This window comes from Podarcis cretensis (genome assembly GCF_951804945.1).
Source record: "Podarcis cretensis genome assembly, chromosome: 1".
Classification (NCBI taxonomy): Eukaryota; Metazoa; Chordata; class Lepidosauria; order Squamata; family Lacertidae; genus Podarcis; species Podarcis cretensis.
The window spans coordinates 38,024,404-38,050,143 of NC_137170.1; the positions used below are offsets into that span (position 1 = coordinate 38,024,404).

Genomic DNA, 25,740 nt, shown 5'->3' on the forward strand with positions numbered 1-25,740 from the left:
AGCCCGAGTCCCCTACCCGCTGTCCCCACCCACCCACAAACATCGGAAATTTGGGCAAAGAATCGAGCTTGCTGAGCTCTCGGTCTCCAGCTTCACTCCCCACGGTCCCAATTATTTATTCCCATAGGGGAGAATTGCAGAAGGTCTTGCCTGTTTTGTTTCAATAGCTTTGGAGTCTTCGCCTTCTTCTTACGTTCACAGTAGCGCGCGTTTCTTTGGAAGGGACCTGGATGCACGGATCGTTCTTTTCTGCCTACCAGGGGAGCGAATATTTCAAGAGACCACGAATAGTGGTTGGTGGTTTTTTATTTTATTTTAAATTTACTCATTTGTGGCTGCAATCCTGTACCCACTTATCTGGCGGTAAGCGCCATTGAGGCTTGTGCCGGACGTGTATTGGACGTGTATGAAGAGAGCGAAGCTGGAGATCAGACTCCGGATACCAACCAGAACCAAAGCTTCCATAGAAGCAGAGAGGAAACTATTCTAATTCTTTAAAAACACTCGAAAAGCATCCCTCTGCACACACACACACACACACACACACACACAAACCTGAAATAAAAAAGTTTCTTTTCAGGAAATGATAATGCGATCTGTTACAAATCAAATGTTTATGTTCTGCAAAGCTTTGGAAAAACTCCCCCCCCCCCCAAGGGCTCGGCTAGCGCAGGTGAAGCACGGCTCATTTGAACTGCACCAGCGACATCTAGTGGCCGAAAGGCTTTCCGTCAGCTTGACGCTCTTCGGTATAACGAAGCCAAGAAAAACTGAGCATGGGCTTCGATCCTATGCACGCTTACTTGAGAGTAGCCCCATTGGACTTAGTGTGACTTTCTTCCAAGTAGAGCCTAAAGAGTTGCTCCCTCAGCGTCTCTCTCTCTCGCTCTCTTTCTCAGTCCAAAATGATTTCATAAAACAGGCCAAAAAGTTTGGAAAAAGACACTGAGGCTATTCTAAATTATTGGATGTGTGTGTGTTTCTGTTGATGAGAAGACATCACACATCTGAAGGCAGCTCTGTATAGGGAAGGTTTTTTGTTTTTTTAATGTTTAATGTTCTTTTATGTTTTTATATTTGCTGGAAGCCGCCCAGAGTGGCTGGGGCAACCCAGTCAATTGTACCCAGGACGGGGTACAATTATTATTATTATTATTATTATTATTGCCATTTTTAAAAAGAGGGAGGGTTATTTTTGCCCCTCACACAGCTCTCTAAAGGGGGCACAGCCGCCCCCGTCCCAAGCTCAACACACAGGACCAACCATAAGTTTCAAGGCAATTTTCAGGAGGAGGTACGAGGACGCAGCTGTCTGCAAACTTTGTTTTTGGGTTCCTCCCCGCTGCAACGGCAGCCTTTCACTTTGCCAGACATTTTTCTTTCCGGCTTGTCCGAAGTGGCGGCTTATCGATTGGGTGGGCTGAGAGGCGAGTGGGCCTCTGCCTTTCCATCGCCGAGCTCCATGTTTTGCTTACGATGTCGGTTCCTAGATGGTTAGAAAATTGGTAGGGGGCTTCTGGCCCTGGCAACCTAGCGGCTACCGGCTCTGGCCCCCCATTCTTCCTTTTCCAGAAAGAAGGGAGGACCGTCCAAGTTTTCTCCCTCGCAAGAGCAGAAAGGAAAGCTTCTCACTGTCCCAATGTCACTTGCTCTAGAGTAGGGCCACTGGCTCGACTAGGGATGGGAGAGACTGTGAACTGCAACCTGAATGGGATGTCAAGTCAAGATCGACCCACCAACCGCGTGGGATCATCCCAGACGCACCACCTGAGATTCATCGAGGACAAAGTTCATATCCATTGAAGGCAATGCCCGCCCCCCGCCCGTTCGGATATTAGGTGCACATATTAGGGAAATCCGGCATGTTTTCCCACAGGCTGCCCTCCAACACCCCGAGGTGGGCTCATTCACACATGCATATTCATTATGGGAGCAAGGACCCCTTCTCGAACTGCGTGTGTGGCCCAGGAACCTGCCACAAATCTAACTCCCGCAGAAAAGAACTTTTCTGTCACCTCAGAGACCCAAGGTTTTCCCCAAGTCATCAGGAACCGGCGCATTTTCATGCCAACCCGCATCGTCCTTTGATCACATTCGGCACGTGACGACTGGCGGCTGAACGTGTGAAGAGGCTTTCTTTGAAAAGGATTGTCTTTGTGGTGATGGCTGTGCGTGCGTGCCTGCGTCCGAAGGAAGGCATGAAAATCTGAACGCTGATGATGGGCAGGCACTAGTTCCCTTGATGCTGTTGACCCCAAGGTTCTCTATGTGGAATTATGCTCACAATTAAGGAGAACTCGCCTGCAAGGCTGAGGCCAAGGGGAAATATTTACTTATTTATTCCATTTATCACCCACCTTTTCTCCAAAGCACGCGAGGTGGGTTACATAGCTCTCCTCTCTCCCGGTGAAACGGCCTCCTACCAGATGTCAAGGAGATAAACAATCACACAACTTTTAGAAGACATCTGAAGGCAGTCCTGTATCGGAAAGTTTTTTTAATGTTTGAAGTTTTTTTTATATGTGTCGGAAGTCGCCCAAAGTGGCTGGGGAACCCAGCCAGATGGGTGGGGTATAAATAATAAAATTATATTATTATATCCTCACAACAACCCTAGGAGATAGGTTAGGCTGAGAGTAAGTGACGGGCCTAATGACTTCAGTGGCTGAGATGGGATCTGAACTCCAGTTCCTCAGGTGTCCAACACTCTGACCTCTAGACCACACTGCATACTCGCATATTCTTCTTAACTCAGGAGTAGGCAAGGTGATGTTCTCCAGACCTTGGACTATCCACAGTTCCCATCAGCCCCAACAAGCATGGTTGATGGTCAGTGATAGTGGTACTTGAGGGCAAAATCCAGGGCCATATTGCTTAGCCTCCCAGAGAAATGTAAACCAAGCCTATCTTCTAAAGATGTTCAATTTCCCCCACAGAATTAGATTTCCTGTCCTCTGTTGCATCAGCGCCCCCTAAAGGATGCATCGCTCCACGGCCCTCTCCCCACTAAAAAGTTACAGGGATAAAAGGACTGCCGCGTAACCAAACGGAATTTCATTTGTCCGGAGGTCGACAAAGCCCGGACTTGCGCTTCGTGGTGAGAATAACAGCGACGCTCTTGGAATTCGCCTCTGGCCCTGGGTGGTTAACCCGATAGGGTGGAATGCGACTTTTAGTTTAGCTATAGTTTATTTTCTTCATATTTAGGCGTTTGACTTGCCCCGATTTCCCCCGTAGCTAAATACGACGTAAACTGATAATATACCAATTGCAATAACTGAACAGCAGCAAAAGACGATGGTGTAATACACATCTGTTGGGGTCCAGAGCTAACACGCTAAACATTGGTTTGTAAAGCGCTGTATGGAAGGCCTGGCAGGAACTTCCGGAGACCAGAGCCAGCACAGAGGATCGGAGCAGGAAGGTCAGATTGGCGGTGATGGCAGGGGCGTAGCCAAGGCGGGGAGGGGCAACTGCCCCCTATCAATAAAAATCAATAAAAAATAGGTAGCAAACTGAGGTTCTGCCCCCCTAACAAATGGCCTGCCCCTCCAAAAATCCTGGCTACGCCCATGTGTGGTGGTAGTACAAATATTTGGCAAGACGCCCTCCTCCCAGTTTACTCTGATTGCTTATCTGCAAGGAGCAAGCGACAGTTGTTCTAATTCAAATTAGAATAAGAGGGCAAAGGAAGGAAAAGGATAGGCAAGGTTAAGGTACGCGGCTGCAACGTTTGGTCGATTTAGTTTAGTCCAGATTAATCGAAAGCTACTTTTGAAAATCTCAGGTACTTATAAAAATATGTAATTGGTAAGAGCACCTTCTATCTTAAACAGGGGGCATGTCTCTCCTAAGCCAATACCCGCTGCTCCACAAATCCACACCATCTAAAAACGAATAACAAGTTTGTCTTTACAACGATTGTTCGTTCCCTTATATCCGATTTAAATTGATTAACGAACTTATCGTTCGATTCAAAGTCGCAGGATAATTCCAATAAGATTTCCTTGGTCGGGCGCCAGTACAACGAACGAGGAACCCGAGCAAAGGCAGCGAGTTAACTCTACTTCAGGGGCAATGCTAGGCGTGCCTAATCACAAGTGGCTTCAGTAAGACTTCATCCCAGTTAAATGTGGGCTGGATGGCAGCCTAAGGCTTTATTTACAATTGTGGCTGCCAAACCAGGTTCAATAATTGAGGTAATGGAAGAAAAAGGCCACTCTGGCAAGAGACATTTCCAAATCGAGGCACACGAAAGAGAGTAATAGCCAATGGCGGGGGGCTGAAGGAGGTTATTTCTTTCATCTCAATAAATAAATAAATAAATAAATAAATAAATAAATCGATAGTTGATATGCCGCCTTTCCTCCAGTCGAGTCGCAAGGCGGCTTACAACTGATTCCTTTAAAAAGAATGGAGAACAATAGCAAGCTAATTGAGAATCACAGGTAGAAACCAAGTAACAAGAAATAAAGCAGCAAAGTAAACCGCATAGGGCAAAACAAGGAAAAAAACCAGTAACTCTTCTGCAACAACTATCTCGCGTTTCGCTTTGTTTTTTGGTAAAGTTTTCAGCGAAAGTTTCAAGGCTGTGAAATGTGGGTGCACAGAGTTGTGGCGAGGATTGAATGATATGAGGAGGAGCACGAAACCCCTTGTAGATCTAAGAGACTGTCAGAAGGATGGCTACCATCATTTCCCTGAGATCAAAAGACCTAAAGACGTGGTCTTTTGTCTTTTCTAAAATGAAAGCTGATGTGTTTGTCTCTCCAGCCCCCGAAGTCGAAATGTACCTCCAAAAGAAAACACCTCCTATCTTCTGTCCTGATCACCCACTCACTTCATCGGAACATGGTGTAAATGAAGCTACTGTGGTGAATCAGCCTAGGCGAGTCCATTTTCAACAACTTTCGTATGTGTCTCGTGTGTGCCTTGTTAGTGCTAGAATGCATTGGCTGGAAAAGTAACAGGCTAGAATCAGGCTTAATTTTAATTTTGAAACGGAAGAGGCTCGAGTCTGCCTAAATGTAGTGCATTTGCGTAAGGGCTCAGTGGAAGAAAGGCGTTTTGCATTATATCATGAAGGCAGAAGTTTGTAGAAGAGCCCGAGTTCGCCCCCCCCCCTCAGGGAAAACTAGTGGAGAAATTGCATTCCATTCCTGTGCACATCCCAGTTCTCATCCGTCGAGCGGGGTTGGCTTCTAGTGGAGCCTAGAAACAGAACAACTTGTTCTCTTTTCGTTCCAAGATGCATTTAGAAAGTCTCGGAGCTCAGCCAATGCTCACATTCTCCTTTTAGTTAAGGCGGTGAGTTTACATTTGGCCAGCTCAAAGCAGCTGCACGGTTAGGCCGGTCAGCTTAAACACTTCCTAGAGAAAGACACCCCCACCCGCTTCGTTGGTCTCGCTTTAGTGCAAAGCAAAATGCAGCTCTACCAGGCTGACGGACCGATCTACCAACTTTGCTTTGTAGGGAGGGGGAGTAAATTGCTCTCTCATGAGCCCAGTTCCCAACATGTGCTCTAAAACAGAAGGGCCTGTGGAGGTGTTGCCTTTCTGCCCTCGAAAGTTGGGCTTCACCCCAAAATGGAGACGGGGACTCTCCCCAAACCCAAGATGAAAATTCAGGGTGCGCGCGGGCGTCCCAACATCACTGACAGTGTAAACGCTTCCTCTGTAAGGGCAACCCGTTGACTCTGACAGTGTAAATGCCTCGGCCAGGATCCCCCACTCCGAATCCGGCTCCTGTTTGTTTGTGCCTTGCAGCAAACACAGCCATCACTTCCCCCTCCCCAATGCTGCCGGCCCCCACTCTGGAGGGAACCCTTAATTAAAGGGGTGGCGTATCTTCTCCCGCTCCCCTTTCCCTCCTGTCGCTCGTCGGTGTGTGTAGTCGGGGGGCGGCGGGAGAGCGAGCTGTAGAGAGAGAGAGAAGTTGGCGAGCTGCGACGGACGCGTCGACGGCAAACCAGAGCGGAGCGCGGAGCCCGAGAGCGAGAGCAGCGCCTCCTCCTCCTCCTCCTCCCGCTTCCCGGCTGGGCAATTGACAGAGCTCATTATCATGCTGCGCTCACTCGTTGCCTGTCTAGGGCCGGAGGGAGGGAGAGCGAAACGCGCGCGCACACAAAAGCTGGTGTGTGTGTGTGTGTGGAGAGGAGGCAGCGAGCCCCAGACAAAGCCCTTGCAGCTGTATTTGAGCTGGGCCAGCGCTGGCAGACGTGCTGCCGTCTCGCAGGAGGCTCCTGATGGACGCTTGCCTAACAAGGCTTCGCTAAAACGCGGGCGAAGCGGGTGCGACGGGTGGGACAAGAGACGCAGAGCAAAAACATTCCCTCATATCCGAAGCCCAGAAGAGATGCGCCGCAGCAGCGCAAGGGAAGGGTTGGCTGGTGGCCCGGCAGCGCCGTCCAAGGGTCCCTCTAGAGGGGCGGAGGGGATCCACTGATCTTGGGGGTCTCATTTCCAGGATCCACCGCCTATTTCATCTTTTGCAAGCAGAGGTGGTGGTAGGACATAGGAACCAAGTCCAAGGTGCCGAGGAGTCTTCGCCCCCCCCAATAAAATATTTGAAGGGGTGTCCCCCAAGTTGATGGGCATTGCCATTCAAATGGTGTGTGTGCACCTCATGCGGTCGATTGGGCGGGGCGGGGCTTACCTGGCCCGTGCCTCCCCATCTTTTATTCAAGTTGGCACCCCTGGGTGGGATGTTCCTTGGTTCAGTCGCACGAGCGACTTGCTGGGGAACTTCCTCAGGATCAGAGAGGAAATTCAGGGAGTGGCACAGGCCAGGCTATGGTGGCTGCTACTAGCCACGGTGGCCGGGCTCTGCCTCCACAGCTGGTGGTAGCAACGCTTCTGAAGCCGCGAGAGGGCGAGAGGTCCAGAATCCTGCTTGCGGGTTTCCTACAGGCTGCTGATTGGCCACGGTGAGGACACAGGGTGCTGGCTGGGCCGCTTGCCCGATCCAGCGGCCTCTTTTGACGTTCTTATGAGAAGTTCGAGACACACACGTGCTGGAAGCCCTTGATTTTCAATTGGTGCCGTCGGGGGAGGGCTTTCGGTCAGGCCCGATTCACTTGGCAGAATGAGCAGGAGAGTCCCCAAATCACACTTGGAAGTCAGTGAAGTAATACACATTACCTTGTAGAGAGCGGCCCCCTCCCCCCCCCACTTTAAGACCATTAAGTCTGGAGTCTAAGATTACCTAACTGTGATGACTGCACACAATCGCGCGCTTAGGGCAGCTCCCTCTCGCCGCTCTCATAGACACACCAGCCATTATCCCCGAGGGATGGCTGCCAAACGCAGAGACTGTCATCAGCTGGTATGCCAAGCATCTTTCAGCAGCCCACCTTTTGTGTGTGTGTGTGTTTGGCAAACTTCAGAATATTTCCCAAGCCCTGAAGGCTTGAGAGGGGTCCGGTTTGCCCCTTCTCCGCCTTTCCTCCCCCTTCATGGAGTGAAAGTGGACGGCAGTCAGTTCTGTTTATGGCGACGGAACAAGCAATGCCCTGGGCTGGGTTTCACCGAAGACCGGCCTTTGTCCCAGCAGCGCGCAATTTCCCTTGGATGCGAGAAGCGCTGGGAGGAGTGTATCAGGACCGTCCAGTTTCTAATCAGGAATCAGATGGGAGGCCAAAGCTTGTTCAATGGGGATTAGATCACAGTTTTCTCTGTTAAAAGAGAGAAAGAGAAAGAGAAAGAGAGCCCATTATGCTGATTGGAGCAATCCAAAGAGCCCAATTGCTTAGAGGTCTGCTGAATAAGGGTTTCGCCGACAGGAGGTCTGTCCCATGGACTCATAAAACAAATACAGCACACTTAATCCTGTCGCCCAATTCCACCATTTAAAATAACCAGGGTCGTGTGTGGGTAGACACCCGCAGGACCTTCACTAACCGGAGCCCGCCTGTGTTAAAGACGAGTAAGCGAGCACTAGGACGCAGCCTTAGCTTTCCGATTTCTCTTTCCAACTGCTCTGAGCAGTTTATGTGCCCTGATCCATAGGTGTGCCTTCAGAAACCCGATCCTGATCTTCAGAAGAGCTGGTCAGACCATGCTAGGTAGCGCACTGAGAGCTGCCGACCCAAGCGCACATTCCGACGTGCATAGGAATGGGAGGACAAGCAATAGCTCTGATATTAGAAGCGACACGTGTGCGTTGCCGCGGAAGTAAGGGAGGCGCACCAGGGGCGGAATAATATATATGGACACAGAAATGGCGGGTGCAATTGTGTGACTCGCCCCGAGGAATTGTTTGTAGATGCTCTGCCTCTTTCTAGACGCGTCTTCCATTCTTTCCGACCTTCCGATTAAATTTCTGGATTTACTTGGGAAGGCCGGCAGCTTCGTGGTGGAGCACCAAGTGCCAGGTTCGACCCCCAGCGTCCTGTCTGAAACTCTGGAGAGAAGACGCTGCAAGTCCGTGTAGACAATGGACGGAGCAAGAGGTCCTCCGAGTTGGTCGGATTAGCTTGGCCACGCACTAAGTAAGGCACAAGCATGTTTTTGCTGCAAAAGCCCATTCCGCGCTAAGAGAGAGGGGAAGGTTTAAGTCACAACGAGACCATCCATGGGACGGTAACATTGTTTCTTCTCCCTTCACGACAAACCGGGTTGGGGAAAATTTAATTCCCAGTCCGTGAAATAGATTGCTAGAGGAACGCTACATATGTCTGTTTAAAATTCGATAAATCAATGGATAAAGGAAAGTACGTTTTCATTCAGCACATAGTTATCCTGTGGAACTGCCGTCCACAGGAGGCAGTGATGGCCACCAACCAAGATGGCTTTAAAAGATTAGACAGATTCACAGATGAGAGGGCTATCGGTGGCTACCAGACATGATGGCTCTTGCTCTGCCTCCAAGATCAGAGGCAGCAATGCTTCTGAATGCCAGTTGCTGGAAACCACCGGAAGAGGAGAGAGTTCTTGTGCTCGGGTCCTGCTTGTGGATTTCCCACAGGCATCTGGTTGGCTACTGTGGGAACAGGGCGCTGGAGAAGATGGGCCTGACCCAACAAACTCTTCTTATGTTCTAAGTCTAGTGGCAACTCACTCCCAGGTAAGTGGGTATAGGATTGCAAGCTGAATCTTCACCCAGTGAGCTTCTGTCTCCCCACCATCTCCATCTCCATCTCCATCTCCATCTCCATCTCCATCTCCATCTCCATCTCCATCTCCATCTCCATCTCCATCTCCATTTGGCTGCTGCCAAGGAAAGTTCATCGCCATCATCAGCCACTTGGCAGCGCTTGGTTTCTGACTCAGAGATGTCCTCGGGGCTCTCACCCCTAACTAGAATTCACCCCCCTTTCTGCTAATCTCAGACGCCTCGGGGCTGGTGGAGGTTACACAGTGGCGAGGCAAAGGTAATGTATCTGCTAGGATTCTCCCCTTTCGCATTTATGAGGGTTTCTGAGTCTCGCCTCTGTAAAAGTGTTCCCCCAAAGAATATAGCGCTCTCTCTGTATATAAATTGGGGAGAGCACAATGCATTTTGGGGTTAGCCCGAAGGTGTGAGAAATGCTCTTTCATCCAGTAAAGAGGCTTCCATCAATGGGGGCGAGTGAGCTGGTGGCTGTGGACAACATGTGTTTTTGTTGTTGTTTTTTTTTTTTTTTGGGGGGGAGGCGTTGGTCCCTTTATCCCTCAATCCGCCCCACTACGCAAGTGAGCCCTGACTCAGATTTTACCTTCCTAGTTCGTCTCTTCATTTGATCTTCATTTAAAAAAATGTGTCCTGCGTTTCCAGAGGCGCTCGCCTCCCCGCCCCCCGTTCCAGGAAAACCTGCAAACAATGAGGTTTCCCCCCCTAATTAACCCCCCCCCAAAAAAAACCCGGAATCCCAAAGCAGGGGGCTTGAATAGCCATTCTCAGCGGTTCCTTTGGACTTAGGCAATATATTCTCCGGAGACTATCAATTTTCCAATCAGATTTGACGTCGGCCCATTTCCCCAGTCCAAATCCCTCGGGGAGAAGCACAAAGGAGCCGTTATGCCCTGCCGCTTACCAGTGCCTCTTTCCAAACCCACTCGCTTTCATTCCTTCGGTTTTAGGACTTTTGTCGCTGCTGCTCTTGGTTCCAATTCCAAAAGAGCCTGGATCGACTGGGAAACCGGCGTTGCCCTTAATGACAAGGAGGAACTCGATCAATGAGTGGATCAGGAACAATATTTGGAGTCCAGCGCCTTAATAATAGTGATTTGCTTAGTCAAAGCATGGTCCTCTCTTTTATTTTTACACATTGGATTTGGGGGGGGGGGGGGTTGGACTGCTTCCTCGCTTCAATCCTTGCTACTATTTTTCCCTTAAAAAGAGAGAGACATAAAGCCTGGGGAAGTAACTCAAGAGGGAAAGCAACCCCTCCCACAAGAATACATCCTTAAAATGGAAGCTGTCTTTGCCCAGCTCTTCTGTTTTATTTTTTAATTGGGGGGGGGGGCGAGAGTTGATCTGAAATCAAAGAAAAAAAGATTCATTGTCTTTTCCTTAGGAACATTTAGTCTGGGGAGAGAGGGGGTGTTATACAGATGATGGATCTGCCGCAGGGAGCCATTTACAACTAAATGGACCCTCCATGTTCTGAAGCAGTCTACCTCTGTGCTGGAAATGAGCAACAGAGAAGGGTTGTTGCCTTATCTCCCCTTACAAGCTTCTCAAAAAGCACCTGATGGCCCACAGTCAGCAAAAGAATACTGGGCTAGATGGCTCCGTGGTCTGATCTCTTAAGTCCCCATGGTCTTAAATAACCTCCAAGTTCAGAATCTGTAGTTCTGTTGGAGGTAAATAATGGGGCAGAGCTGTGGTTTCCCCGATGTGCTGCTTGCCTTCTTCTGAAAGCATCTCGCTGGCCACTTGTGAACACAGAACCCTGGCATAGTTCAGGGGTGCAGAACCTCCAACCCCGGGGTCCACAAAGATCCCAGTTTGGCCTGTGAGGTCAAACTATGGTTTTCCATAGGCTATGGCTATCCCTAAACAATAGTTACCTGCCCCACACCTGACATCATAAGGAGAGCCTGTGGGATCAGGAGAATGGCCTATCTAGTCCCAGATCCTGTTCTCAGTGGCAAGCCAGATGCCTGTGAACAATTGTGAGCATAACAGCATTCTCCAACCATGGAGGCAGAGCCTAGCAATCATGGCTAGAAGCCATTGAATGTCTTCTCCTCCACAATTTTGTCTAATCCTCTTTTAAAACCACCCAAGCTGATGCCCATCACTGCCTTGTGTAATATGTGATGTCAGGAGTAAGGCAGGTACCAATGGGGGGGGGTCATCTATGTACATGTTGAGATCAGAGCACTTGCAAATACACCTAGCCATTTCCAGAAGGAGATAATGTCTTTATCAGAGGTGTGGTGGCAGACCTTGGCACCCTATGTGATGCCAAAATTAGGTGCCCCCACCTCTCGCCTTCCATTTTACCTCATAGTTGTGGCACCCCCTATGGTGCCCCTGAGGGTCCATGCTGTGCTGGGCCCGGGGGTTAACCCAAGCAACATGGTCCAGGTCCGGTCCCAAATCCAAGGATTTCGTGAGGAGTCAGTCCAACAGGGCATAGGCAAGTCTTAAGGCAGGAAACCAGGCTAGGTTGGGCACAGGGTCTCAGGCAGGTTCCAGCAAGCAGCAATGTTGCTCCCACAACCTGGGGCGGGGCCCGACAGCCTTGTCTTGCCTGAAAGCGAGCACTCCTCCTGTGAGTACTCAGGTCTCTCCTTCTCTGAGACCTGAGTCTCTGCAGCTCGGGAGATGTTGGTGGGTTACTAGACCCAGAGGCCGCCTCAGCCTCTCCTGACCCAACTGGTAGTGGAGCAGCTGTAAGTGATTGCTCCGCTGAAGGCAATGAGGTAATCCCCGCATCTGGAGCCAGGGCAGGCTCAGGCCCCTGACTCGGCCCAGCTGGTGCTTGTTGCAGGGGAACCTGTGCAGACTGGGACTCTTCAGAATCAGGCCCCAGACTCAGTTCAGATGCCGCCTGAGGCAGAGGATCCAGTGTGGACTGAGACTCCTCTGGTTCCAAGTCTGAGCCTGAGTCCCAGGCCATCACACGTGCCCACTGCAACTAAACAGGTCGTGCTCCCCTAAATCCATCTCTGAGAGGTGGGGAACCACAAGCTTGGATGCCAACTAAGGCCTTTGAGGTTTCTACATCCAGAGGAGAGGTATAGCATGGGGGAGGGCTAGGGGGACCATTGCCCTGGGCACAGTTTTAGGGGGAGGCATCCAGCTGGAGGGCGCTTGAGAAGGACACAGCAGCCCAGGCACCCTGAGGGCCCAGTGCTGCCACCACAAGCCAGGGATTGCTTTGCCGCAGAGAACGATCCACTACTGTTATATCCAGCCTTTGGGACTCTGCTGAGGTCACACTGTCTCTCCAAGCCACACCTCTCAGTGGCTCCTGAAGTGCTGTTTCCTGGCTGGGTTGTGACCCTGACTTCTGATAATGTCTCTTGCTTATGTGGATGGAGAGATGCATAGGGCGCTGGGGTGTGTGTGTAGAAACCTCTGATTTCTGCACGGCTGGAATGTAGCCTACCTAGGAAAGGTAAGAGTAACATCCATTGCTCCACCCTTTTGCCTCTGGTCATCCCCACCATTGGCATGCAGCCTTCAGATGTTTGCCCACCAGGGGATGCAGCTCTTGGGCTAGAAAAGATTCCCCATCCCAGCATAAATGATGGAAGCATGGCCAGAGGCACCCTTAATGTATGGCCAGGTAAGGTGGCTGCTGCTGCTCTAAATGGCACTCAACGTCCACTACCTGAGCCCGAGGGAGCCATTAAGGGCAGCAAAGGGCCTGATAGATGATCTGAGCCATGCAGGCCACCTTGCCCCCTTGATTGAGGGGACTCGGGGCTGCGTGATGTCAGTGTGCCCCATGGTGTGTGCGCACATGCATGACGTGTTGTGTGGATAGCCTGTGGCGTGTGTGCATGGCTGCTGAATAAGTCAGGGGGCGGCCTTCTGATTTGGGATTTTTTTTGGGAGGTGTTGGCCCCCAAGGCACCCATGATCTGAGCTGTGCATCACAATATTCTCCTGCAATAATAGTAGTAGCAGTAATACTATATTTCTTGTACTCCGCGTCTGACTGTTGCCTCAGCCACTCTGGGTGGCTTCCAGCAAAGAATAAAGGGACAAAACAAAACATTAAACATTAAAAGCCTCCTGAAACAGGGCTGCCTTCAGATGTCTATGAAAGGTCATATTATTAAATAATAATACAAACTCTGTTGGAATGAGGGGGAGCTGTGAAGAGAAATTCCCATTTATTTCAAAAGCTCCACAGTAGATTATGCCCTGTGTTAATTTAGTGTAAAGGTGAGGTGCTCTTCAGATTTTCTGCACTTTTAATTGTTTATTTATTTATTTATTATTCGTTTCACATAATTTATGCACAGCTTGAATGTAAAAAACCTTAAAGAGGTTTGCAAAAAAGGGATAAAGCTATAAAATTATCAGGAAGAAAAATTAACAATAATTTAAAACTTTCAAAATGTTAAAATAACAATAGACTAAAAACAGATCAAAACTCGAACCAACTTTCTAAAAAGCTGGGTAAAGGTAAAGGTAAAGGTACTCCTGATCATTAGGTCCAGTCGCAGACGACTTTGGGGTTGTGCACTCATCTCACTCTATAGGCCGAGGAAGCCGGAGTTTGTCCGCAGACAGCTTCCAGGTCATGTGGCCAGCATAACAAAGCCGCTTCTGACGAACCAGAGCAGCGCATGGAAACGCCGTTTACCTTCCCACCGGAGCAGTACCTATTTATCTACTTGCACTTTGACGTGCTTTTGAACTGCTAGGTTGGCAGGAGCAGGGACTGAGCAACAGGAGCTCACCCCATTGCGGGGATTCGAACTGCTGACCTTCCGATTGGCAAGCCCTAGGCGCTGTGGTTTAGACCACAGCACCACCCGTGTCCCTTAAATACCTGGGTAGGTTTGCCTAAACCCAAAATGTTCTTAGTGGGTGCTGAAAAGAGTACAGTCGAGGCATTACCTGATATCAATAGGCAGGGAGTTTCAAAGTGTGGGTGCTGCCACACTAAAAGAGCGATTTCTTACAAATGTGGAACGGGTATTATGCGGCATTTGAAACAGTGCTAATTCTGTTGATGATGAATCGCTTCTCCTAAAACACCTGAAGGCAATTGAGCAATGAAATAATCAATAATAAACCATATTTAAAGACAATTTCAATGCAGACTGGGAGAGAAACAACAACTCTACTTAAAAGGCTTGTTGGTGAAGGAAGGTCCTCAATAGGTGCTGAAAAGAAAATGGAGATGGTAGCTGCCACCACACTGGTCCATGTGACCAGCCACCAAAATGTCTTCGATCAGGGTGGTCCAACACAAGGCTTGAGAGCAGAATGTGGCCCTCAAGGACTTTTTTTGGTGGCCCTTGGCAACTTCTGGTGTCTTGAGTCACTGAGGTGCCGCCAGGTGCTTTCATTTGGAGTCCCTTTTACAGATTCCACTTCACCTTGGACAACCCCTGAATCCCTCAGAAGCAGCTTGTTTTTGGCTTGGGATTTGGGGTTCATCAGAATCCCTGAAACACTCCTAATGGAGAGTTCTGCACTCCCTTCTGCTTGCCTCTCTTTCCAATCCCTTATTGCCATTGGCAGGAATGTGCCCAAAAGAATCATAGAATTGTAGAGTTGGAAGGGACCCTGAGGATCATCAAAACCCTCTGCAATGCAGGAATATGTAGCGGCCCCATACAGGGATTGAACCTGCATAGCCTTGGCATCATTAGTACCATGCTCTAACAACTGAGCTATCTTCCTCACACTCATGGAGCTGATTTCAGGAGAATGTGAAGGGACTGCTGCTTCCCTGAAAACGTTGCCTGGGCCAATCAGTATCATGGATGGTTTTGTCTCCACGACAGTGTTTTCCTCAAGTAAGGGGCATAATTTTACTTTCCCCCATTAGGAATCAATGGCGGCCGTTCACTTATAAGGGAGAAAATAAAACTGCGATCCACTTCACCACTAGGTGGGACTAAAGCCGCCCCTGATGTCCATGTTATCATTGCAAAAAGATTAAGTTTTGCTCCCTCTTAAGTTCTATTCCTATCACCAGCCTGTTTGTTTTGTCCTGCAGAACCTAACAGAAGCCTCTGAGAACCAAGCTGATCCCTATCTGTGTAGATCTACCCAGGACTCTGTTTCCTGGGACATTCTAGAGCAAGGGTGGTTAACCTGTGGCCATCCAAATGTTGCTGGACTATCATTCCCTTCAACCCTGACTATTGGCCATTGTGGCTGAGGCTGATGGGAGATAGAGTTCAACAGTATCTTGAGGGCCACTTGTGTTCTAGAGTGTGATGATGGAATTAGAGTGTGTTGGAATGCTGGGGACTGACTTTTGAATGTAAATATTTTTATTTAACATCCCTAGGCTTTGCAACACAAACTGTTTGAAAAGCAGGCAGAGGTTTGGTCAATGTATGCTGGTACTGCTGGCCAGTTGTCTTTGAGATATTATGTTCAGTTATAAGAAACAACATGGTTTTCTCCATTTCCATTTAAAAAAATTCTATACGGCCTCACAACACTATTCATTAGCATTCTGATTTCCTATAGTGAGTACAGCATTAGCAAAATGCAGTATCTGGGACTCTGAATTCAGTTCCAATCCATGCTTGATTATTTACATTTCAAGATTTGTTTTTCCATCACAAACAAGGGTCAATCAACATTTCCAAATAACTCATAATGCTAACCATTTTCATTCAAACTTATCCGTCTAACATTTTTATGACTGTCCAAGAAAATATGCCCCAGATAATAGCAGGAATAAATTGTCCAAAGAATAGTAATTTCTTTAATCAAGGGAACATGATGATTAAATCAAAAGCTTTAGATAGGTCTTTGGATATCATCAATGCTCTTTTGTCTACTAATAATGACATAACGTTGGTGAATTTTAAAAAGGCATTTACTATGGTGCACAATGTCTAAATCTAGATTGGAGAAAGGTCAGAACTGTATTCGTTGTAATTAAATCCATTAACTGTAGCGCAGACAGATTTTTCAAGTGATTTGGATTAAAATATATTAGTGGAATGAGACAATACCTACACCAAAAGATACAATTTTCAGATACAAAAATATAAAGATTGTACAATTTTTTTACATATGTCCCTCCCCACCCCGGATTCTGTTATCGTAAACAGAATCGAATGCTAACATTTAGTTTGAAAAGGGCATGGTGGAAACGGAACCACAGAGGGGGAGGAAAAGGGCTAATCAAATCTTTCCTCAACATGTATCACATTTTTGATTACTTGTATTAAATGTCCTGTAGGACTGCAATGGACTGGGCTGGAGGTAGTTATAAAAGCTTCTCAAAGTACTAGAAAGACCTATAGCACCTTGACTTTTAAGAGAAACATTTCAGCTTCTGCGTCTTCATGTGATGTATGTTCCATAGTCATTCTCAAAGGAAGAAGCATTAGCTGCTGCTGGTGTTCTTTTTTGAAAGTTTGAGATGGTACCTGCAGGAGAGGGCCTTGAGTGTGGTGGCACCTGCCCTTTGTATTTCCTCCTGCCACATATCAGATGGGGACCATCTGTATTGTGCTTTCGATGCCTGTTGAAGACTTTCCTTTTGCAACAAGTCTTTTAAATAACTGGAGATATCCATCCCAATCTGTACTGGATTTGAAAACACTTTCAGTTTTTTATATACATGGAATTGCTGTTAGTATTGATGTTTTATACCGTGAAATCACTCTGAGATATTTTAGGGGAAGTGATTCATAAATGGAATCAAATAAGTAAATGTGGTGAAATTATTTGATGGATGTACCTTCACAATACAACCTCACTATGGGAGAATGACAGGGAAAAGTCACTGCATGTTGACTTTTTCTTGTAAGAAATGATTTGGCAAATTCCTTGGTGTGCTTCACTACCTAGTCATGATGGCTGTATTCTACCTCCATTGTCAAAGTGGTACTACTGCTTACATACTTAATTCATTCCGGAGGTCCGTTCTTAACCTGAAACTGTTCTTAACCTGAAGCACCACTTAAGCTAATGGGGCCTCCCGCTGCTGCCACGCCGCCACCGCACGATTTCTGTTCTCATCCTGAAGCAAAGTTCTTAACCTGAGGTACTATTTCTGGGTTAGCGGAGTCTGTAACCTGAAGCATATGTAACCTGAAGCGTATGTAACCTGAGGTGCCACTGTATCTCTTGCAGCGCCAGTAGCTGGGATTCCGAGTTGGGAAGTTGGGGAGAATGCTGCTGCCGCCATGCATGGATATTGGACTAGAGGGCTTTTGGCCTGATTTTGCAGGCTCATCTTAAATTCATGAGTTGAAACACAATGTGAAACATAGATTTATTATTTATTTGTATACTGTCCTTCATCTGTAGCTCTCAGGGCGGTTCATCGTATGGCTCTTTCCCCAACAGTACAGTGATTCCTTAGCTGCTGTATGAAGAAGCCCTCACACAAGTCTTCCCTTTAAGGCACTTTCTTTCTATTATTATTTATTATTGATTAAATTTCTATACTGCCTTTCATCCAAAGATTGCTGGGTGGCTTACAATATAAAAAACACAAAAATACATACCGTAATAACAAAGTAAAACAATAATCTCCCTTTTCTAGTCAGTGAAATTTCTGTAATTTGCCAAGGCAGGCCCAAGAACAGCAGTCAGTCAGGTCAGAAGAAAACTATGAACATTTGTAATTTATTTAGTACAGCCTTATACATCCTAAGGTTAAAGAAGGTTTGTGTTTGGTTTCTGTGAAAAGTGACAATGGTGAAAAGTGTGTAGGGAAGTGATGGCTGATTATTAAAGACTTAAGGGTTTTTTAAAAAATGATGATTTGCCTTATTAGTGATCTTCATGGTGAAGTGGCCACTTCCAAGGCCTCAACACCATTTTTGGATGTGGCAGTGGCCTCAGTGCCATATTTTGTGGTGGCTGCTTCCCCCACCAGGCCACATCTACGATAATGGACTAAGCAGGAAGCAGGCGCAACAGCAGGACCTGCCGCCTCTGGATCCTGATGGGATTCCACCTCCTGAGGAGCTTGCCTCAGTTTGCCTAAAGGTAAGGCCAGCTGTGCTGAGAGGCATAATACCTTTGACACTGGAGGTAGAAGACAGCCATCATGGCTAGAGCTGCTAATAGCCTTGTCCTCCATGAATTGTCCTCTAATTCTCTTTTCAAGCCATCCCTGTTGGATCACTGCTTCCTGTGGCCCTTATGTCAACACTGAGCTCACTAATAATACGCATACTTCAAGGTGGCACCAATGACTGTGAAAGTTCTCACTCTGATATCAGCTCTGGAGTGGCTCATTTGCATGTGCTATTCAGCACTTGAAGTTGCATTCATGAAGTGATGAACATGAGACAGATAAGGTATCACTTCCCTCTTGAAACGGGAAGTCACACCCTGTATGTATTTTCTTTTTTCCTACCTGTGCTGCTTTCTCGAAGGCCCTGTGCTGGATTGAACCTCTGTGTTTCCAACAGCCATTATTACCAATACTCCAAGGGGAGCGGGGAATTATTTTAAAAGCCTTGTTCACTGTGTAGATATGGTTGTTAAGTTTCTATTGCAGGAATGAATAATTTCATGATCAGTGTATCAGGCCTCCCTAGTGATTTGCATGTATAATCAAATGAAAAGACCTCTGAAATATTGAAACTCTTTCGACAAGAAAAGTGAGTTTCAGATTAACAAGGTGGAAAATCCATTTATAGCCCACTCCAAGATCAGACTAAGATATATACATATTTGTTGGTATTATAGCAGTACAGGGTTGTTCATCTTACCTTAGATGTAATTATATAGAAACAGGGGCATTCAAAATATGTAAGTAGACAGCTGAAGGGTTTTTTTTTTTAACTCATGCAATGTATAATTAACAAACGTCTTTACATGTATTCACAAAAGAAAGCAATAAACCATTTGTAAATAATGGCAGACATGTATTCTTTACAACTAAATGCCAATAATCTGGAGGGCTTTTCTTCTCAAGTCAGTTACAAAAGTACTTTTTTTGACATGTTATGTAGAAACGGGTATCATTAGCGGCAGTACATTTCAATTTTCTAGCAACAGAATTATATTAATATACAGGCAGAACCAAAGACTTCTTCTATAGAAAGTTGGAGGACATGTAAATTAAAGTGCAGCATGATTTGCATAAAACATCAAGGCCCCAATTCAGAGATCTACTTTCAGAGCAGCGAATCGACCCATCTCTAAACCTCTGCCTCAAAAAACCAGGCAGTCACAATCTGCTAGCTTTAATCAGCTGTTCTATTTAGAAGGAGATAAATTAAACCTCTCCATCTCTTAAAAAGGTAATTCTTTCACCCTGGTTTCCAGATGTGGGGTCCAACCAGAAGATCCGTGACACATGTGAACAGAGAAAGCTGCTTTATGATGCAGGGGTTAAAACAATAGTGAAGTATTCTCAGCAGGTTTGGTTAACAAGAAGGCTATTTTGGGTCAACTGGTATTCCTGAATGTTCTTCGAAGACAGAACATTGGAGTAATCTGACTTGGAAGCAACCAGGGCATGATTAGCTGTGGTAGTATGCATTAGCTGTGTTACGAGTTATGACGGCCATGCTTTTCCCAGGGCTTCCAAGGCAAGGCTTGCACCCCCTTCCTTAAATTGCCAACTTCAATTTTCAAAAACAGAAGTCTTGTAGAAAAAAAAAGCAAGCTAAATTTATCTTAAATTGCAAGAATAAGTAATACAACTATCTTTGATTCCTTTTCGAATACAAAAGGAAATGTTTCAGTACACAAAGCATTTTAAATAATCTTGTGAATTGCGATGTTAAAATTTAAGACTCTTAAAAACGTTAGTTTTAAGCACATCAAAATCTCACTTTGCATGCCTTTTGCTCTGCAAATTTTGTCACCAATTCCTTCAGGTCAGTTGCTGATCCTTAGGCTTCTTCAATGGATATAATTGCCAAGTCATTTTGCAACATTGTTGAGTGTATGTATGTTTTTATAAGTTTGAGCTTTGAGAAACTGTTGTTTGCTACTTGCCACTGCCACTGGAAGTGTGAGGGGTACACACACACACACACACACACACACACACACCCTTCAATCAACTCTGCAGACTGTCTATTTCATATATACATAAAAATAACTCTAATGTATAGAGAAAAAGAATGAGTCTTCAAAATATAAATTAAAAGTAAAATATTTTCAGAAATGTATATGATTTAACAAAAACTGTGCTGTCAAAGGTTAGTAGTGCATCCCTCTGAGGTCTGTGCCCAGGGAGTCTGCCTAGCTGGCTTTTCCTCCATGGCTATAGACTGTAGGCTTCTGAATATGAGTTGCTGGAAACCACAGGTGGGGAGAGTGCTGTGGTGCTCCAGCCTGAGAGCCAGTGTGGTGTAGTGGTTAAGAGCGGTAGACTCGTAATCTGGTGAACCAGGTTCGCTTCCCCGCTCCTCCACCTGCAGCTGCTGGGTGACCTTGGGCCAGTCACACTTCTTTGAAGTCTCTCAGCCCCACCCACCTCACAGAGTGTTTGTTGTGGGGGAGGAAGGTAAAAGGAGATTGTTAGCCTCTTTGAGACTCCTTCGGGTAATGATAAAGCGGGATATCAAATCCAAACCCTTCTTCTCTTGCTTGCAGACATGTGGTTGGCCATCGTGAGAACAGGGTGCTGAGATAGATGGGCCATGGCCTGATGCAGAAGGCTATACTTATGTTCTCATGGAATAGCAATCTTAGGTAGCTCAGTTATGTGACAAAGTACCATAGCAGATTCTGGCATCAGTATGAAGAGACAACTGCAGACTAAAAGCAAATGCAATTCATTCCTCAAGCGCAAGCCCAATTAGCATCAAATTAAACCAACTCTGCTAAATGATGTTGAAAGCAAGGAATGATGCAAGGTGTTAAAATTGTTCAAGGGCATAAGAGGAAAGAAAGGTCTTTGGCTGATGCAGGAAGATGTTGCAGTGGGCACGGGTGAGCCTTTTTCAGGAGAGCATTCCGTAAGCAGCAACCACCACTGAAAAAGTCCTCTCTCCAAAGGCAGGAGACCACAACTGAAAATGTCCTCTCTCATTGCCACCCATCATACCTCAGAAGCTCATGCCAGGTCCTACAAGTCATGGCCTGTGAATACACCAGCTCTTTGAATCAGGCCACTAGGTGGGCATCGACCCACAACACAATGTATAATATGAGTGTTGGGCTGAGAAGACTTGCAACATATTTGATTTTGTTAAATGTTCCAAATCCACCTTTTAAATGTAGATATCAACTGGCAGAGAGTAGTCAGAAATGAGCTCTGATTATTATTCATGCCAATACTGCAGTGACTGACATTACTGTAATGACTCAGACAAACCATAAGGTGTCTGACTGATGATGAGAGCTTCAAAATTATGTGGCGTGGCTGCATGAGGACTGTCGTTACTGTCCAATATTGTCTTTCTCTTAGATCTTCAGTTGCTTATAGAACTCATTCACACCAAGAATTGCCTGAGAAATGTCATTACCTGGTTGTTGGGGAAGCCTTTGCCCACTTTTGACAGGCCTTTTAGTGAAAGTTTCAATGCAGCAAAAGTCTTAAGAGAGTTCCTCTTGTCGGAGGGGGCGGATAGGTCTCTGAGGCACTTCTTGAAATACAATTTATCACTGTAGTTGAAGTGAACAGAATTCTTCCAAGCCAGTTGTAGAAAATGACCTTTCTTGTATGGCTGATAATAACTTTATGATAATGAGGCTAGAGAACCATTCCCTGTGCTGGTAATTTTATTCCTAATTGAGTAGCTATATTTGATATAGGGCAGTTTAACATATTATGAAACAGCAGAAATATGATGTGCAAGGGAAACGATGGCATTATAGTATCTGGAATAAAACGAGGATGCACAGATGCACTTCCATTGTGATGCACAAAGGGAATTAAACCTGTTTCTTGCATATGAATTTATTTTTTCAAGCAGGGATAGGTTGAAGCTTCTGGCTGCTGTGGACAAGAGACCATCAGTAGGCTACACATACACTCGTGCGCGCGCACACACACACTTTGAGCTGGGCTCTTAGATGTTAAATCCCTGCACGGGGTGCATCTTGGCTTTAGTGCACATGTGTCTAAATTCCTTGATTGCTGCCCTAGACTTAGACCTTTTAGGGTGTTAAAGGGCAAAAGCACTATGAACTACTACGTCCAGAAACCAATTGATAGCCTCTGCTGCTGTAAGGGAACAATTAGGATGGTTTGACCTCAGAGACTTAGGGAATCCAATGATGTTCGTGACTACACTTAGGGAATTTCCAACTGAAGGTGATAACTGGGAAAGACTTGGAAGAGACTGGGCATGTAGCAGGTCAAGGCCAGTGGGCAGTGTCAGCATCATAGTGTCAGCATGGTCGACAGGGATTAAGTCTCTTTTGCAAAGGACCTGGTGAGGCAATTATCTATGTTGAATCCTGCCTGTTAGAGTTGCCTGAGGCAGTCTCAAATACAGCATTGAGGTTTCTGAATCTGTTAGTATTGGTGGAATTCAGTATTCTGATGCTTCTTCTTGGTAGCCAGTGGGCTGTCTCGTATATGCCTGACACATGAAACATATGATGCACTGGATTTGGTGATTGTGAGGCTTTACCAACCCCCACAACCTATCCTAAGGGTCCAAGGTGCCTTGGTCAATCCAGTGTCCTTTTCCTCCTTCAGAAACACTTGGTGAGCCTCCCACTCCATTTTGCTCAAGGCTCTTCTCATCTGTAGACACAGTCATCCTTATTAAAAGCTTGGGGTTTCAAAGCACATATGGAGCTCTGCACAATACAGGTCTTCCCTATTCACTTCATTGCTGGGGACAAACCTCAAAAACTGATTGCATGTATGGAGCTTTCTCTCCTAATGAAATGAATGGGGAAGGCTCTGCTAACTCAGAAAATCACTGTGTGCCTCAGAGCTCATGTCCATGGACAGCAGCTGTTGGATTGACTATTTTGCCTGGTAAAAAGACTCATTATAAATCTCCAGTATGTTTTCCCTTGATAAGAAAATTCCTCCAAACTCCAAAATTTGACTATTTAATACACATTCTAACACATTCACTGTTAGATAATTCCCACCACATCTTTTTCTATTTTCTGAGTCGAACTGAATGTGCTTCTCTGAGGATAATAAATCTTTGGAAGCTTATTTTGAAGCTCCTTCCCCTTTGCTTCTTATGATTGCCTCATATTGCCTCATGATCTGATAAACTTTCTTAATCAGATTACACGACCCACTGATTCTGAATATTACCTGATTCACTTCTCTAAATAAGGGGACACAATGCTGTGCTTCACAATCTAATCTGGGAAAGAAGAGCTAGACTGACAGTAAATGAACCAATCTACACTTCTTGCTGAGGGAATTCCACTAATCTGCCAGTAATCTTATCCCCACTTGTCCCGCCACCCGGGCCTCACTATAAAAGTGTGAGAGAAAGCTGTCTTATTTAAGAAATTCTGAGCTATGGATAATTCTACCAAGCAGAATAACGTTCAGTAGTTTTACCCTAAAATGCTATGCATTAAAAAAAAAGGGATGTTTTTAACTCTACACCAGCAGGACCTGCATAGAAACTCTTTAGAGAGCCTAACTGATGCCTGGGGGAAATGTCAAGAAGGGAGACTCCCCATAGGCCAAACCTGGCCTACTTATTTATTTGTACCTTATTCTCCCTTCATCATAAGGTTCCAGAGACGATTATAGCTATATAATCACACAGTTAAAACAAGTAAAGGATAAAGAAAAGAAAAAAGCTTATGGTTGGCATTTGTCTTGACAGATAATGGAGTGCGTCTCTGGGGGGTGAAATCAAACTGTTGGAGAATCACAGCGCCTGCTGTGGCCGCAGAGACCGGCAACTTGTACCTGCTGCCTCCTGTATTGTTTTTGCTGTCTTAGCAGCACTGAAGTGACACCTATGGAGCACAAACCAGGGCTGCCCAGATGATAAGACCCCCCTCTCAACCTCACTCATGTGGTCCAAAGGAAAGCAGAGCAATACATTTGGCACCAGCTTGGCTGCAGGAATTGCTGGAAGGAGGCATGCAAGACACCATCCAACCATCTTAGGGACTCCACTCTGGATTTGTGTAGGGTTTACCTGTTAGCCTTTTCTTCTCCCAAAAATGTCCCACAAGGCAGCTGGTACATAATTTTCCTTGGGGTTTCCTCCCAAAGCATTTATGGTATCTCAAATGAGTATAGCTGCAAGTAACCGCCTTCTTGACCTTTGGATTCACTATTGGTTTTGTCCTCTCAAACCACCAGATCCTGTCTTCACATGCAGGGGAAGTGCCCAACTCACCAAGAGTTTGATTCCCATCAGCTGCCCTTAACTGGTTTAGCCAGTCAGTTGAAGCCATTTCCTAGTGTCTGGCTACTGTTACCTGCTGGCAGCTTCTAGGAGCTACAGGTGAAATCTGAGTGCAGGGTGGGGACCAAAGGTGGGCAAACTACCCCAGAAAGAGCATGACCCCACTGGGGTACTACCCCTCCCCTAATACCCCATACACCTCCTGTAAGCTAATATACAGTTATAAAAACAAATTGCAACAAAAGCAGAACAATATAAATAAAAAATAAGTGGGTCCCGCAAAATTACCTTAACTGTCACAGCCAGGGTCTCCTGCATACATCAGGGAAGCAGTGTTGTGCAGTGGTTACGGTGGAACCCCTTCTGCTGATCTTAATACCTGAAAGGGTCTGTACAGATGGAGATTTTTTTCCCCAGATTTTGGGAGCTTAAGCGGTTTAGGGCTTCAAATACCAGTGGGAGCACATTGAATTGAGCCCAGAAACAAACTGGCAACCAGTATAGCTGTTTTAAAACAGAAATGGGGAACCATGGGCCAGAGATTTCCCCCTGACTTCTATAATAGGTACCTGGAGTGGTCTGTCTTTTCTAGGGACAGTTTTCATATCATCAGCTTTGCACTTCAGAGCTAATCCAAGAACGAGGCAGCACCAATAAATCTCCCTTCCCCCCAGGATTGCAGTGCTGCTGCCATGCACAATTCTTCAAGACCAAGGTTCCAAATCTATTCCACAGTAGTTTATACAAGGTGTGCACTCTCTTCTCTTGCTGATTTCAGTTATTTCTAGTGTGGTTTATATACAGGAATCCAAATTTAAAATACAAAGCAGAATCTCAACACAGCACAGTTTCACCAGGTTTGGGGATGGTTGCCTGTAGGAAAATGTCTATATCTATCTATCATCTATCCAGTGGCGTAGCGTGGGGGGTGCAGGGGGGGCCGGCCGCACCGGGCGCAACATCTGGCGGTTAGGGAAATCCACGGGTTAGGGGGCGCAAATCCATGGGTTATGGGGTGCAAATTACTTGCCTTTGCCCCGGGTGCTGATAACCCACGCTACGCCACTGCAACTATCTATCTATCTATCTATCTATCTATCTATCTATCTATCTATCTCTATCTATCATCTATCTATCATCTATCTATCATCTATCTATCATCTATCATCTATCATCTATCATCTATCATCTATCTATCTATCATCTATCTATCTATCTATCTATCTATCTATCTATCTATCTATCTATCTATCATCTATCTATCTATCTATCTATCTATCTATCTATCATCTATCTAATCTATCTATATCTGTCTTTCTGTCTGTCCACCTATCTGCTAGATACTTTTCATGAGCAAGTCTCATCGAGTTCAACCAACGA

General features: G+C 46.1%; 1 long non-coding RNA gene across 2 annotated transcripts in view; it reads left to right on the plus strand.

Annotated features, from left to right (window-relative positions):
• Positions 1 to 25,740, plus strand: part of LOC307204248 — a 163,221-nt gene that overhangs the window by 14,404 nt on the left and 123,077 nt on the right. Inside the window, exon 2 of one of the 2 annotated variants that reach the window (XR_013833545.1) lies at positions 4,774 to 4,888. This is a non-coding gene — a long non-coding RNA (uncharacterized lncRNA). Of the gene's footprint in view, positions 1 to 4,773; positions 4,893 to 25,740 lie in introns of both variants that reach the window. The other variant, XR_013833546.1, reaches the window with a different exon arrangement.